Here is a 16271-nt window from a genome sequence, read left to right on the forward strand (position 1 = left end):
TTGGTCTGAACATCGAAGTCGATGGTAAACGACCAAAAGGCAGACCTAAGCAACGATGGCTTGATACGCTGGACGGGGACTTGAAAGCCTCGAGATTGCACCCAGATCAGGCATTCGATAGAGCCAAATGGCGAAGCCGATCACGACGAGCCGACCCCGCTTGTGAACGGGACAAAGGCTGAAGAAAAAGAAGAAGTGACATTTCCGCCAAATTTTTCAGCATGTTGTCTTGTACTATGACCTATATTGTTACCTTTACTTCTGGGCAAAACTTAAAAGAAGGAGGCGTTCCCATCAATTTTAAATATATAGTAACATACATAACCATGCAATTTCAGGAACTCTTCTTCCCTATCCTATGCAATTGACTTTAGAAATAGAACGTTCTTCCAACTTTTCATTTGGTACTAGATACTAGACATATTTAGGAGAATAATTATTCTTAATAATAAGCTCAACGCCAAGTGACATTATTTGCTCATTCACTGAATAGTTCTAATATTTAGACCAGCAAATTCAGCCTACAGAACTCATGGGCATATTAACTCCTAGCTACACTAGAACATTCTCTGACACTTGGATCCTTCAAATTACTGTGTTTTCAATAAAAATATCACGTTTTTGGATCAAATCCAGTTCCTAGAGTCCGATTGTTTTCCTCCACTTTAGTGAACGTGTCCTATATTTCTTATTCAATGCTAGCCATCGCACTTAACGTTTTAGGTGGGAATAAACTGTGGAAACGAACTGGAAAAAAGAACTGGTACATACGCTCCTATAGTGACAATACATTCATTACAGCGCTTAAATACGCGGTTTCAAATGCCAAATGTATATACATTCACTTTGAGGAACTTCGTTTAGTGATGTGGCTGGGTGAATTACTATATCGTGCAAGGTCGCTGGATCACAATATTCAGATAGATGCCACCAGGTCCTTAAAACTTCAAAACAATATGTGAGGGTTATTGGTTGGCAAGTTAGAACTATTTTTTGTAGATCTTTTTTCACTTTTGATGAAATTTTTCGACTTCCAGTTTGGACTTTATCGTTTAGCTTTTAGATGATATTAAAAATGCTAAGTTCTATAATTCATAGCAGCTAATTCTAGAAAATCTGGATCTTTTCTGGTGGCTAGAGCAAATTTGCAATGATTGGCGCGCATTGATTTTGTCGTATTTTAACAAAAAGTTATTTTGGAAGAATAATCGTAATTGTGACCTTTGCTGAATCATTGACAGGAAGTTGGTATCATTGCAAAGAGGAATGTAACAAGTCTTAAACATCGATCTGACATTGATGACGCTGCTTTGAATTTGGGAACATATTTGCCGGACTGTATGTAAAGCACGTGGCTTCCTAAAGAACAAAAATGATAGAGTAGTTAAATTGGGATGGAGGCAGTCAAAAAACCTACCACAAATCGATCGAAGATTTTAGCTCTGCTTAGCTTCAAGATGTGTTAATATTGACAAAATAAACTCATCAACATGATGGCAATGTCTGTCTTGAAAAATTACATTATATATGATTTCTGTGCTATTTTGTAAACACTTCCAGATAATACCTCATCATAAAATAGTTTACATCGGATGGTAACACAATCAACGTTTGTACATTTTTAAAGAGAGTGTCCAGATGGCTGAGTGATTAGAGCACAATGCTGTCGTACGGAGCACAGGTAGGTAATAGACAGCTACCACACTAGAACGGGTACGCACGATTTCAAATTATTTTGCCCTTGAGCATGAGCAAGATATAACGAAAATCCGATCAGCTGTGTTTGACATACCGCCCGGATTTGCCAATGTATTGGTGAGATCGGCAAGAGTTTGCCTATGGATAAGCGAATACGTGAAACTACTTTTTGTTATATGGGTGAGCATGGCAGCAGTACCAGAATAGCAAAAGCTCACTGATTTTTCTCTTACCAATACGATTTGTCGAAGATTATGCCTTGTCCTTGTTTAGCGCCTCTGATGTGCACAGATAAGCTTGTGCAAAACATTCGCAAGACGGGGCATTTTAGTGTGGGTACTGCCTATTAGATACACTGTGGTACGGAAGGTGGCGGTTCAAATCTCATTGGTGACAGTGGAATTTGTATCGTGATTTGACGTCAGATACCAGTCGCCTCAGCTGTAAATGAGTACCTGAGTCAAATCAGGGTAATAAATCTCGAGCGAGCGCAATGCTGACAACATTGCCTCCTACAGGGTACCATAATCCTGTAGTGTACCACTACGGTCTTGAATGAAGTGCTCTAAAACACTTCAAGGCCCTGATCCAGTTGGATTGTTGCGCCAACAATTATAATATTATTATTAGTAGTTAGTATGCCTATTGTAAAATTGTTTTATCTCCTTAGACAAGCATAAACACGCCGTGAACCGAAAGCGCGGCGGTTCAGATATGATAGGTTTAGCGGACTTTCTATTATATTTACCTATTAATTATTGGTAATAGTACACACATACACATTAATAATAGTACACAACACACAACTTTATAAAATGGTGCTCTATATTGTAGCCTATATTAATGCGATTCTATGACTCGAGGAAGAACTTAAACGGGGGTTTGCAGCAAAATATAGTAACATACTCTCTTTAACTTTATTTAAGGAAGTACCAGGGTGGAAAATACCATTTTGTTTTAGATTTTTCGAATGGGTAGTCTTTGAGGATGGTTCCTTGAAATAAGTGACCACTTTCTAACCCCCAACTTCCTCCCTTTTGAACTGATGTCAAAGTCAACACCTGCTTCACATAGAACTAATGGGCATTGAATTACACGCATATTAAAAGCTAAATATTTGACTTTATACGATTACCAAAGCATACTCGAAAAGTCCATCTTTAAACTCTGACCAAGACCCCATTTGTCAATAAATTAATTATCAATTCAAGAGGACTTGCAAGCATGGAATGCTGTGAGTGAACTCTGAACCGGCTTCTTGCAGACATAGGTACATTTAAGTTAATAGAGATTATCAACTATCAATTGCGTCCAAACTCCTACAATTATTTTGATTTCAATATTCCACTTTAAAAGAATTTAGTTTGCTAGATTCACAATGTTCACAGCATTACAAAATTTTCCAAAACGAATAATTTAAAACAATCCTTTCATTTACATGTATGCATGCATGAGAACCACCGTTGCATGAGAGGAACCGTTAGCTCAACCTACAACACTGTCATCAAGGGAAGGGAGGCTTCAAACTTCAACCTTTCACCCATATTTCGTGCGAATGGATATAATCGTTTCTGAGAACGGTGCATATGACAGGCAGACATTGTTTTCCACCAAACAATAAAAGATATGATAAGAGATATGTATGTACATACTTGATTACTCTTCATTCCTCATTTGAATCGAAAAGTTTTTAAGTTTCCTGTAGGGGTATTTACACCAATACAAAATTAGTGCTCAAAAACTCGTCAGATGCTAAGAAACACTGCACAAATGCTAGAAAGGTCCTATATCAAGGGCTAGTAATTAGGAGATTATTATCAAAGCTAGTGAAATCAATCAGATCATCATAAACAGAGACGTTCGCAATCCAACTTGCATTACGGGGGTCGACCGTGGCTTCGCTTGCAAGAGAAGTTCAAAGTGAAATATTTTCTTCTTCTATAAAGCTATAAAATAGAAAGGACTTGAACCTATTGCGAACATATAGCCCCGGGGACAGCAATATGGAATACATGCTGCTTCTCGACAAATCTTCACCTTCACAAACGTTGCAGACGTTTAGAAGGATTCATCGTATATGTTATACTTCAGAAAGAAATCGGAATAGTTGTTTCAGATTGATTCATAGACAAGTGTTAATTTGACAGAAAAATAACAGTTGTCCAATGCCCTGCATTTCCACTTCACAGGTTGTTACAGAAATGTAGCAAATGCTGTTCAAATTTCTTTTATGATTTTTCTGTTGTAGGTCGAGAAAACAAATTAAAGCGAATTTTTCCATCAAATATCCAAAAGGACTGAATTGAAAACATAAAAGTTGGAAAGTATCTTAGCGGGTCAAGGTCTTGTCAACAGGTGAGCTGTAATATTAACGGCAGGAGAAGACGAAGGTGACTTCTACAAAACGTTAGGGGAAATTGATCATGAAATTAGAAGGAAATGTCTATGATGTAAAAAGGATGGAAGATTCTAACAAGGCTCCGCAACAAATCCTGGAAAAATCCACGTTTGTGGATGCGTTTCGGTGCAAATGTCTTGGCTATTTGATTTGACTTATTAAAATCTTCACACAACTGCGGACTAGATTACATATTAGATAGTAGGTCAGATAGGTTTCAGGTAGGTTTTATGCTTTCTTATACAAAAACATTTGAGTGGACATTTATCCCAGTAGTACCCAGCAGGTGATGTATATGCATATACTCGTATTATGACAGAATATTCACATTCGCGTGATGACATTCAAAGTCTTAGAATTTCCACTGAAGCGACAACGATAGGTTCTGGGGATGGGTCAGTGAAAAAAACTACTACTTTTCAGCCGCCCCTCTCCCATCTTATGTTATAAATATCAAAAAGTAAAATAAAGAAAAGTTCTAATCGAGACCTTTCCTTTGTTACCCCTCATGATCCCATATTCGGTGAAAACAATTTTAAAATTTTCCCCTTTTGCATGCATGGAGACCCCTCCCCCTTAAATTCCACATAGAACGATGTAACTTACTGTATGCGTGAGCGTTCACAGTTTCCATCCTCCCACTAAATTTGGTGTCAATCGGTATAACATTTCTGAGGCAAACAGACAATCAGTAAACCGATTTTAATAAAGTTTTGTTTTACGCAATACCAATTCTGGCTGGCACAAAAGGGAAATTGTTTTTGTTTTTAAATCTGTTTATTTGGTTAATATTCAGAATACAGATATTCCTTTGAGTAATAGTCCTCGGTTTTCTTAGTGATTACGGTCTGTTTCAATTTCTTCACAAGCTGTCCCAGAATTTTAGGAATTGTTATAGTTCTCAAAAGCTCTCCACTTTGTGCATGCAATGCCGTTGTTGTTTGTGTACGATATTCGATGCCTTTTTAGTCAAGAGTCGAAATTAAACCGTCAATGCCAGTTTGAGAAGTTGCGAGGTCACAAAAAATCTCGGCTCCATTCTGCCTGTTTTAGGCAGATTTGGCGCTTGCGTTTGATCAAGTGTTATATGTGAAATTAAGTTAAATTTATATAAAATGGAGTGGAGGTATTAAACAATGCAAACCATTCTGACTGATCCAACCCAGTTCATGGACAGTTTTTATATATAAACTTGGCTTCTTGAGACTGTTTGTAGTCCGACGAGATACTAAAGGATACTGACGAGAATTGGGAGGAATTGTAATCGGTGATCACTTTCAAGTTTTAAGAAACTGTATGTCGTACAATTCGGAACCAAAGAGCAAGAGTAACATCATAAAACAATCATTTTTGGATGAAAAAATGACAAAAAAAAGTATTTATTTTCGATGAGGAATGACTAGACCGGTTGAAGCAGTTATCGAATAATTCATCGAAAAACTCCATAAAATCATTTCTGTTGACCGCCGAACGAATGTCGAAAATCACCATCTTACAGTTTATTACGTAGTATGCAATAATAAAATAATTCCGATGGGTATCACGGTGACTGACAACTTGGATACAGTGTTTGAACCTTAGAACCTAGATAAACCTTAGATAACACTCGCAGGAATGCTTCATCAAGCCGTCACGTTTGATCATCTTTCTATTTCATACTGCAAGTTGATTAAAAATTGTCCATTACGTACATTATTTGCCGCTTTGGGGTTTTCTCCCCATAAATATGGAAAGCGGATCGCGGAAAAGAAATAATCAAAGCAAATAGGTCATCGCCCATACTGAGGTGTAATTTGAATGGCAAATGGTGGAAGACAAAATAACAGGAACGCTGCGAAAAGTGCTTCGCCTTAAAGGGAGAATACGTACAAAATTTATAGAAAATTAGTGACCTTTTGATCCTCCTCGTACAATATATATGCAATGCAATGCAATATATTAACGCCGGAAGTTTATGGTGATAATTTCCCGTGAAATTTTGATTATAGTGAATTTTCGGAGTCAATGATATCATCCAAGCTACTCGAAATGATTACAGAAAATAGCGACTATGAGGACTAGCCCTCTGCCTTCGTCCTCCCCTCTGACAATATCACTGGACGGTACCTAATTAATATATAAAAGTTGATGTATATGTGTGTGTAAATTCCTGCTCAAAGCTAACTAAAACCAATAATTTGCGCAGAATATAATGAAAATAAATGCAGGTGTGTCCAGAAGAACCAGATGCACCAACGAGAAAACCTGATGGAGTCTTGAAGTGGGAAGGTGTTAAGAACCAATGAATCCGCGGACAACTGTTGATGAATCTCAAACGTGCTCCAACTGAAAAACGAGACAATCAAATCATCCCGAAAATCAATACATCCCATTCGACCTAAGTAAATCTTAAGTGAATATTTCTTCCGATTCATGGGGACAAAAATTCTTCCGATTCATTGAATTCAAAATTCTGAAATGCGATTCAGCTCTTTTGAAAGAGTCCTATATTTCTCCAATTAATTCAACTTAAACAATCAGATTTCTACTAATTGAAATTAGTTTACTTTTATGGAAAATTCTGAATGGGGGAGTTTAGAATTAAGTACACACAGTTAATATACAAATATTTGCGAGCTGTTGACTAACTAGCGAGTAAACAAAAATCGCAGAAAAATATTTATCAAGTATAGCTGTGCCCTCAACTTTCTGATCACCATCCACTAGTGAAACTCATTTAATATCTCCATATTTTGCGTTACAACTATCGTTGTTTTCTCATTTCCCTGGAAGTTCCAAACAGGCACTAACTAATGGTTGTCCTAAAAATACACCTATAGTAGATATTCCATAATGTATGCGTATTCGTTTCGTCACACTATCCGATAATTTTGACAAATTGTTCAAAATAATCTGAATTCTCTGCAAAATGAAATCGGCTCGCATATAAAAATCTGAAATTCACTGGAGCAATGATTTTTAATTCTAAAATTAATTCCGGAAATTAGCAACACATCACCAAACTGATAAATAGCACTGGCTCTTGCGCGCGGTAACAATATTTGCTAAAAACTGGCACGATTGCATAAAACGATTGTGGTCGCTCTTATAAGACCATCGCTAAGATCACACATGCAGATTAATTCATTATGGGGCGTCACAACATATGTTGCTTATGTTTACAATCTATCTGAGCGGTTCGAGGTTATACAACTCACAACGGCAACTTTTTCATTTGAACTCGAACAAAAATTCTATTGACGCACAGAACGAGGAAGTTAGCGCAACTGAATTCCCGCCGCCATAGCATAGGAACCACTGGGGTGTACAAAAAGCACTATCGCACTATCTACCAAGTCTGCTTTCATCCGATGGAAGATCTGACCTTTTGGGATGGTAGGCCCGTTCGATTATCTAAATCTTCAAGCGATCTGTAGAACTTCACAGGCAAGTCGCCGAACTGCAGAGGAAAAAAGTGAACGCGCCACGAACCAAATCTTGCTAGCGACTATAGCAAATGATGTTTGCTTGCTTATTTAGAATATGTTGCCGCAAACGTACGCGACTTGTACTCAGAAAATGCTCCAAGTGAATTGACGTCGAACGTAAGGCGCTTCCAACTTTACGCGACAACCCCCCTTCCATGTAAGCAATGTGTGTTGGCGGTACCGCTCGGATAGTGAGAGGGTTTTCCTCTAGATGTTGCAGTCAACGCTGCATTGATATGGATGATCTGCACTATATTAAATGGATTTGCACTATGAATGGTCTACTCCTATTCATAAAATGCACGTAGCAGTGGGAGAGTTCAGTTCGGAAAAAATTTACCATTTCTATTTCAGCAAATAAAGTTTTATAAATAGAACGACCATATGTGAATATTTAGAACTGCATCATAAAAGAATGACAACGCAATTATGAGTAGATAGGGCGCATGGAAACCACAAATCTAACGTAGTATCATATTATAGTTATTTTTCCAATTGTATATTAGATTCTTCTTCTTCTTCTCGTGCAACACAACTTTAAGATGCAATATTATTTTTTAAACTGATTGCATCCAGATGAAGATACTCGAAAGGTTCCCTTTTCTGATACTGAGATGTGTTTTACAGTTTCTGAAAATTTCTGAAATCGTCTTTTTGTACACAACTTCCTCTTAGTTCCTATATTTCGGCCAGAGCAAAAGAATACTGAAACGGAAAAGTAATTCATCATTCGAAATGTTGTTTTGTCTTGCTGTAATTTTTTTAATAATAACAGCATTTGCACCAAATTTCAAATTATTATAGTCGTCGAATTTACAAGAGGTACCAATTTGTTATTATTTATTTTCTAATATATATGATATATATGAGCAATTCGATTTAATGATCCCCTTTAACCCAGCATGTGTCAAAACCGGACTTTCGCTCCTGTGCCGGTGACTTAAGAGTGGGATGAATACCACAGGAATACACGGAATAATGAATGAATGAATGAAATCTGTGTTCAATCCAGCTCCCAATTTCAAAAATTATAAATTTGATAATACAATTCTGAAAACTTCAAACCTGAAACAAACTGAAGGAAATTAGTATTTGCTCCTAAACTCTTTTGCATTACAGTGTCACACGAAATGGTCGCTTGAAGTATATAGTTAGGATATAAAGAGACCCACACACAACAAATAGACCAAGTGTATGTTATATCAAACTTAGCCACCTCTCAGTCTTTATGAATGTCAAAACATATAAGAGGACCAATAAAGGCTAAGATCACCATCTCCTTTTCATGACGTTCCGACCAATCAAATAGGAACAAAACTTAAGGTAATCCAAAATAAAGTTTTTCGTAACGCCTACAAAGAACTTTAAAAAATTAAATTGAAAAGTCACAAAGGAGCAGGTACGCCAGGTCGTGGAGAACGAGATAAAGATTCAAAATGAACTGAAGAGATTCTAAGAACTGAAGGAAATCGGAAAGTTTTCAGTGGGGCGAATTTCATATGTTGGACCGATCGTTCGAGGTAGACGTGTTTTTCGATTCTGTGCAGTAATAGAAAAACTGCATTCCAGTAAAAATGGTAATTGTTTTCCAGCACAGAGAGAACATTGGCTTTTTCAAAGCCTCAGCCTGATGTTGGGATCGTCGAGCATCGATCGGCAGTAAGTTTAGATTCGCCATAAGCATAAACACAGCTTCCTGGGTATAGGAACTTTTAATGCAAATAGAAGAATGTAATGACCAGTCAGAACGAGGACCTTCACGGATGTCATCAATAGCAAGAAGAATGTCGATGAGAAAATGCATTGCCAGCGAATATCGCTTTGGGCTTCAAATTCCTCTGAGATTTTACCTCAATGCAACAGGTGACATTTTAATAATAATAATAATCGTTGGCACAACAATCCATATTGGATCAGGGCCTTGAAGTGTGTTAGAGCACTTCATTCAAGACCGTAACGGTACACTACAGAGCACTGTAGGAGGCAATGTGGTCAGCATTACGCTCGCCCGAGATTATTACCCCGATTTGACTCAGGTACTCATTCACAGCTGAGTCGACTGGTATCCGACGTCAAATCACGATACAAATCCCACTGCCGCCAGCGAGATTTGAACCGCGACCTTCCGTACGACAGCCTTATGCTCTAACCACTCAGCTATCCGGACAGGTGACAGGTGACATTTTGCGCCGTATATTTGTGTTAATAGAGCTTCCTAGAATGCCTTTCGAAAATCATTTGTTTGAGGAGATATTCAACTAGCTTAATGTTTACTGATTGGAGGCATATAAAGTCGGCGTGGGACATTATACAATAATCATCCTTGTGCCGAGAGGGAAGTGTACTTGTGATTGTTGTCCTGTTGGAAGACAAAGGGTGGTTCTATCTGTAAGGTGGCGTTTTGTAACAGATTAAAACACAGTATGTTAGAGTATACTTCATTTTCATGTTCTAATCAATAAATACTAATCTATTCACTTTGGCTGGATCGGAGCCCCAATTTAACTCATTCCCGCCAACAAATGAAGATATGAAACTTCGCCACCGACAACACTTCAAATACACTCTAAAAGTGATCTCACCGCCAGTGGATGTTGCCACATCTTCCAATTTTGTGACGTATTTCAACGGGCCGTTCCGAAACAATGCAATTCACGCTGCATTCCTTCAGAACTGCCATGATGCGGGGAACTGTATTCACCGAAACCACTAGTTTGTTTTTGCGATTTTACTGAAATTTTAACCCATTTCACGAAGGGACGGCAGGCATGATGATGATATAGCCAAATATTAATTCTGTTTCGGTTTTTGATGAAAAATACTGAAATCTACCTATTTAAATAAAAATGTACTAAAAGATTAGATGAAGTAACTTCAAAAGGTACTAAATTTAGTAGCTTTGGTACCCAAAAAACAACACTACATATCATATTCAAAAGGTGGAACTTCACCGGATGTTATACGATTCAGCATCGTGTTGAAGTGTATCTTCCACCTTTTGAGCTATTCAAATGATAAACCTTCACAGCACTACAGAAAGCTTTACCACCGCCTGCAAACTCTCGGTTTACTGTATCCTGTATCGAGATGGGAACTTCATCAATGTAATAGTGAAACCCCTGTTGTCACAGCGTACACTACAGTAACGGAGCTCCAGCACGGCGCCCTCATCCCAGCTTCTTAAGTTCATCAATCCACCATTTTTACAATCATCATCATCAACGGCGCAACAACCGGTATCCGGTCTAGGCCTGCCTTAATAACGAACTCCAGACATTCCGGTTTTGCGCCGAGGTCCACCAATTCGAGATTTTACAATCAAGCAAGTCTAATGACATCCCTTTGGGACGTGGCCGACAATTTCACCCGCGCCAAAAATGAAGGCAATTTTGATTGTGATCCTCATTAATATAGTCAGGTGGCCTGTTTGAAATTTGTGTCGTTTGTGAAGACAACTTGTGCTGAATTTGGGAGGTAGATGCTTTGTTTTGCAGCGAACATATAAAATAGCGAATCACAAACGAAGGTAAGTGTAAGTTTTATAAAAGTAGTTCTTTGTTTTCTATAGTCCTTTTAAGTGAAGCTATTGAAAGGAAAAGTTTCCAGTTTAACTATAGATTTATTGTGTTTTTTTTTAGATTTGTAGACACGTGTTTCGGATACATGTGTCCTTCTTCCAGCAGACGAAAAGGACACATATCTGCAATTCTTAAAAAAAAACACAACACAACTATAGTTAAAGAAGATAAGTGACTACTAGATAATGGTCCCTTTCGAAGCCGATGTTAGATCTCTTTTTGATGCCCATTGAGACGACAACTCCTAAATCTACCAAAGATCGCGATGGACCCATTTGATTAGATATTTGTTATCGATGAGTTCAAACTCAGTTGGTCTTGTAGTGGTCGCTATGCTCGAACAGTTCGCTATTGATGACGATCAATATTACGAAAATCCACGAACCTTTAATCATTATTGTTACAGTCATCAAAATCAAGCGCTAAGACCACAGTACCCCAAGAACGAGGGGAGGTATCCTCCATCTTGCCTCGCCAAGGGTCAGAATGTGCAGTCGATATCCCCAGAATTCTTGCACAACTTGGAGAAAGCGAGCATTCTGAGGGATTTTGTTGAGGAGCGTACACACATTCCAGACACCAACTAGAAGCCGTTCTCGATAGCCAAGGTTCGGAGTCGTAAGGTCAATTCAGATTGAGTTGATATTAAGGTCTCAGTAACAAGAAGTTTGGAAATTTTCAGGAAATCTACTTCTCGTTTAATCGGCTTTTACGACAAGAAGGTGATATTTTGAATGTATTCTCAAACCCCAGCTCAACGGAATAATGAATCGGAAATCGAGATGCTGTTAACATTAAAATGAAGTAGCAATCAAAATAATACGAATTGGAAACCAGGATCTATCCTCAAACTCCAATGGCTTTCTACATGTTAATGTGTAAGGGTGAGACCACATGACCTAATATTTTAGATTCCACTAGAACACTACATATAAAGTAGCCTTTTATAGTATAATAATATTACACAATGCACCCAGTTCATCAGTTGCCTTCCTTGTGGAATATTGGGTCGATATAAACAATCACAACCAGGCTTGACTTTGTATTTCAAGCAGCTAATAAATTGTGGTGTGTCGCCCACCCTAGCGGTAATTGAAGTGATCAGCGTCTTTTTGTATTTTGATCCGATTAGAGCTCATCCCACTCAATACACATGTGAACTTTCGTGGGCAGAGCGGGCATCGGGAATTATTTCCCTACAGTACAGTACAATTATTTACTACCTCATCAGCACAGTCCTTATTAAACAAAAAAGCTAAAAAAAGTGTTATAACCATGTCGTGATATAAATTGCCCTAACTGCTAATGCATATGAGTGAGTAGCTTTGCTATTCAATTTCCACAACGTAAATGGTACAATGCAAATGTTGGAAGAGATTAGAAATTCAAACCGAACAATGAACTTATTCTGCGTTTTGCAAAAGCAAAATCATAGACATACTATCCATACGTGCAACGTAAGGTCGTGTGTATGCTAGCAAGCTGTAAGCTGGGAGCTTATTTAATTGCAAGTGAGTACCCCAACGATTCATAGTTGACTTTTAATGCTCACACGTGGACATAAAATGAGTCGCTAACGTGGAGATTGTCTCGGAGAAGACTGAAGAATTGATTTATAATTGTTTCATCTTAATATTTGTCAACAAAGCTAAAGAGATAAAGTATCTGAAATAAGATGATTGCTGAATTTGCTTCTGTAAAACAGTCTCTAATTAAAATCGTTGTTACTTCCACTTTAGTTTAATGCATCGAAAGAGAGTTTACCACGGTAACATATGATAGCAAAAATTTAAGTGTGAAATGAAATCTAAATAAACATTGGGTAAAATAATTCGTGTGAAGGCTGCCCCACTGCAATCTGTGACTAGCTAATTTAATTGACATCCAAAAATCTTACTTCCAAGTTAGTTGATATGGCATCGACCATCAGACCATCGTCAACGGTAATCAAATTCATAAACTGGCGCCAACCCGTCTCCCAAAACCACCATTAAATTTAACCACACTCATGTTGTGAACCTGTTGCCAACTTGCAGGTTTCGTACGATATAAGAAGTAAGAGAAATTCGATTCGGTCTTAATGCGAACTATATATACACTGGCCACTCATGTTTAAAACCCAATTAGACGAATTCGATCAAAACATATTTTTAGAGGTATTTGCTACGAAAATCAATTGTCAAAAATCCCCTTAAGTTTCAGTTGTACCTAGTTGAGAATAATTTTATTTTCAAATTTTAGAAAAAAAAACCGTCATCAACCCATATTGAAGTCGAACTTTTGATCACAAAGTGAATTGGTTGTTGTGGGCAAATGCATTGAATCACCCTCAGATTAGAGTTTTCATAAAGTTTAACAACCAAAAACACCCCTGATAAATCTAAAAGTCTATCACGTAGTTAGTTTTTGAAAAAATGTCCCCGCTTTTCACTGAAGTACGGTTTTAAACAAGTAGTTGATAGGCAGACGGACAGACGAGTAAAGGACTGCCGTGTCCGTAGTAAAGGACTGCCACCTACAACAAAAATGTTTAGTCGTAAGAAACTTGCACACTTTTTCCACTGCTCTGCATTACGTAGCTCTAGGACGCCCCGAGATATGGCAAGGACATCTGGCAAGTACGTCAGCGAAGTTCTTCTCGTTTATTATTGTTTCTTCGATATTCTACTCTTTAATGCAAATAGAATCCTGTAACGACCAGTCAGAGCGAGGAAATTCCCGGATGTCATCGATAGCAAGAGGAAAAAGTGTCAGTGGACAAAATGCATCGCCAGCAAACATCGCTTTGGGCTTCAAATTCCTCTGAGATTTTACCTCAATACAACAGGTGACATTTTACGCCAAAATATATCGCTTTATCAATACCGACTGTTATTAGTTTCTCCAGAATGAGCCCTCACTGTATAGAGTAGTTCAAATACACACCCTGTACACGCTGCCAAAAACCGGGTAGAGTAGAAATCTCAATTTGGCGCAAATGGTACTTTTATATGAGCGTACTTATTTAGGTTAAAAAAAACGGAAAGATTTCCACCTCTGCTATCAATATTGTTGGTACATTGCAAACATTTCTTCTAGGGGAAAGGAAGTTGAATAGCGCACATCTAAACAATACAATGAAAAGGCAAAAACATTTATTCCCACGCAATACAGATAACCCAAGAAAGGCAGAAAAATAAACATAACCGAGTGCAACGAAAGTATTGGCACAAGAAGAAAAATGAACCGATTCGAATGAGATCAAACCAAATTCGAACTTCCATTTCAATTTTTATGTTTTGTATGTCATTACGACTGCAGGAGCAAGACAATGATGCATCAAATCGGAAAATTAATAACTCACATCGGGGACATTTCGTTCCCAGCTTCCTAGAATGCCTTTCGAAAATCATTTTTTTGAGGAGAGATTCAACCAGCTTAAGGTTTACTGATTGCAGAGTGGGCCGCCGTGGGACATTATACAATAATCATTCTTATGCCGAGAGGGAAGTGTACTTATAATTGTTGTCCTGTTGGAGGACAAAGGGTGGTTCTATGTGTATGTAAGGTGGCGTTTTGTAACCAATTGAAACCAGCATATCAGAGTTTACTTCCTTTTCATGTTCTAGTCAATAAATGCTAATCTATTTACTTTGGTCGGTTCGGAGCTCCAATTTAACTCATCCCCGCCAATAAATGAAGATATGTAATTTCGCCACTCAGAACACTTTAAGTACACTCGACAAGTGAACCTCACCGCCAGTGGATGTTACTTGATCTTCTTCCAATTTTGTGGCGTCTTTCGCAACACGCTGCATTCCTTCAGAACTACCAGTTTCCGTAGTGGGTCATTCCACTTTATATCTAACTTAGTAGGTTATTTACATCTTTTATGATGTGGCGAACCGCACTCACCGAAACCGCTACTTTGTTTTTGCGATTTTACGGAAATTTTTTTATGTTTTTATGAAGGAACGCAGACATGATGGTGATGATATGACCAAATATTAATTCCGTTGCGGTTTTCGTTGACAAACACAGAAGTCTACCTATTTAAATACTGAAAATGAGGTAAAGTTACTTCAAAAGTTACTAACTTTGGTACCAAAAATACGTAGCTCTAGTGTGCCCCACTTTTAGGTGGACGTGGTTTCAGGCAAGAGTACCACAATGAAATGACACAGGCAAGAGTTAAGGAAAGTTTGGAACTTTCGCGTGAAAGTAACATAATGTTAATGCGATAAGGTCGGTCTCTGAACCGGCCGTGATGGTGATGGCGGGAGTTATCCCCGTTGCCCTTCTTGCTAGGGAGCGTCAGGCCATATACAAGCGCAAGGGAGGTGGTTGCTCGCGAAGAACGGCAACACACTCTAGACGAGTGGCAGCTCTCTTGGCAAAATGAAACTAGAGGCAGATGGACTGCGCGGCTCATGGGCAACTTAGGTGCGTGGCTGAATCGGAAGCATGGTGAGACTGACTATTTCCTTACCCAATTTTTAAGTGGGCATGGAAGTTTTCAGTCTTACCTGCACAAGATTGGAAAGGCGCGTTCTCCAGATTGTGTGTTTTGCATTGGAATTGTGGACGATGCCCACCACACTTTTTTCTTGTGGAACGTGTTTGTTTTGTGTGTCAGTTTTTGATTATTAGAAAATAAAATCAATTAAACTGTTGAGCAATTGGCGATGAGCATGATTCTCGAGTGACAGTAAAACGAATAGTGATAGATATAATTTTCTGAGGAGTCTACGAGCTCAAAGCACAGATAGTCTCGGACAACTCGTCGAATGACAACAATGAAGAATGTGCGCAATCTGTCGTTGCTCGACGCGAATCGTTCGTTTAATCCGCGGCGCAATGCCCTTTTCTTTCTGAGCAATGGTCGTGGCAGTCACTTGGAAAAATTGAGAATCTTACAACGAACAGTAACAACGTGTCCCTTTCTCTGACTTTTGCGATAATTCAATGCGAAAAGAGCTAATTCGAGAAGGTTGTCATGTTGTGTGAATGATATGATATCATAGGCAAATATTATATTCGCTAATATGACGACAAATCCCCAAAGCTGAAAAAATATGTTCCTTCAGGAGAGGATTAGAGGACTAGAATAGAAATGCCCTATGGTGACAACTCTCAAAGCCTTCTTTCAGT

The 16271-nt window shown here is 38.3% G+C and overlaps 1 protein-coding gene across 9 annotated transcripts in view; it reads right to left on the bottom strand.

The window, feature by feature from the left end:
- Window positions 1-16271, bottom strand: part of LOC119647086 (SUN domain-containing ossification factor) — a 159447-nt gene that overhangs the window by 84955 nt on the left and 58221 nt on the right. For 3 of the 9 annotated variants that reach the window (XM_038047854.1, XM_038047852.1, XM_038047853.1), the window contains exon 1: window positions 7294-7799. The exons of 2 other annotated variants lie outside the window; for them this stretch is intronic. The gene's annotated coding sequence lies outside the window, so the exon portion shown is untranslated. Of the gene's footprint in view, window positions 1-7293; window positions 7800-16271 lie in introns of those variants that run through there. 4 more of the 9 variants (XM_038047857.1, XM_038047855.1, XM_038047856.1 and 1 more) reach the window with 3 other exon arrangements.

Source organism: Hermetia illucens, chromosome 1 (genome assembly GCF_905115235.1).
Source record: "Hermetia illucens chromosome 1, iHerIll2.2.curated.20191125, whole genome shotgun sequence".
NCBI lineage: Eukaryota > Metazoa > Arthropoda > Insecta > Diptera > Stratiomyidae > Hermetia > Hermetia illucens.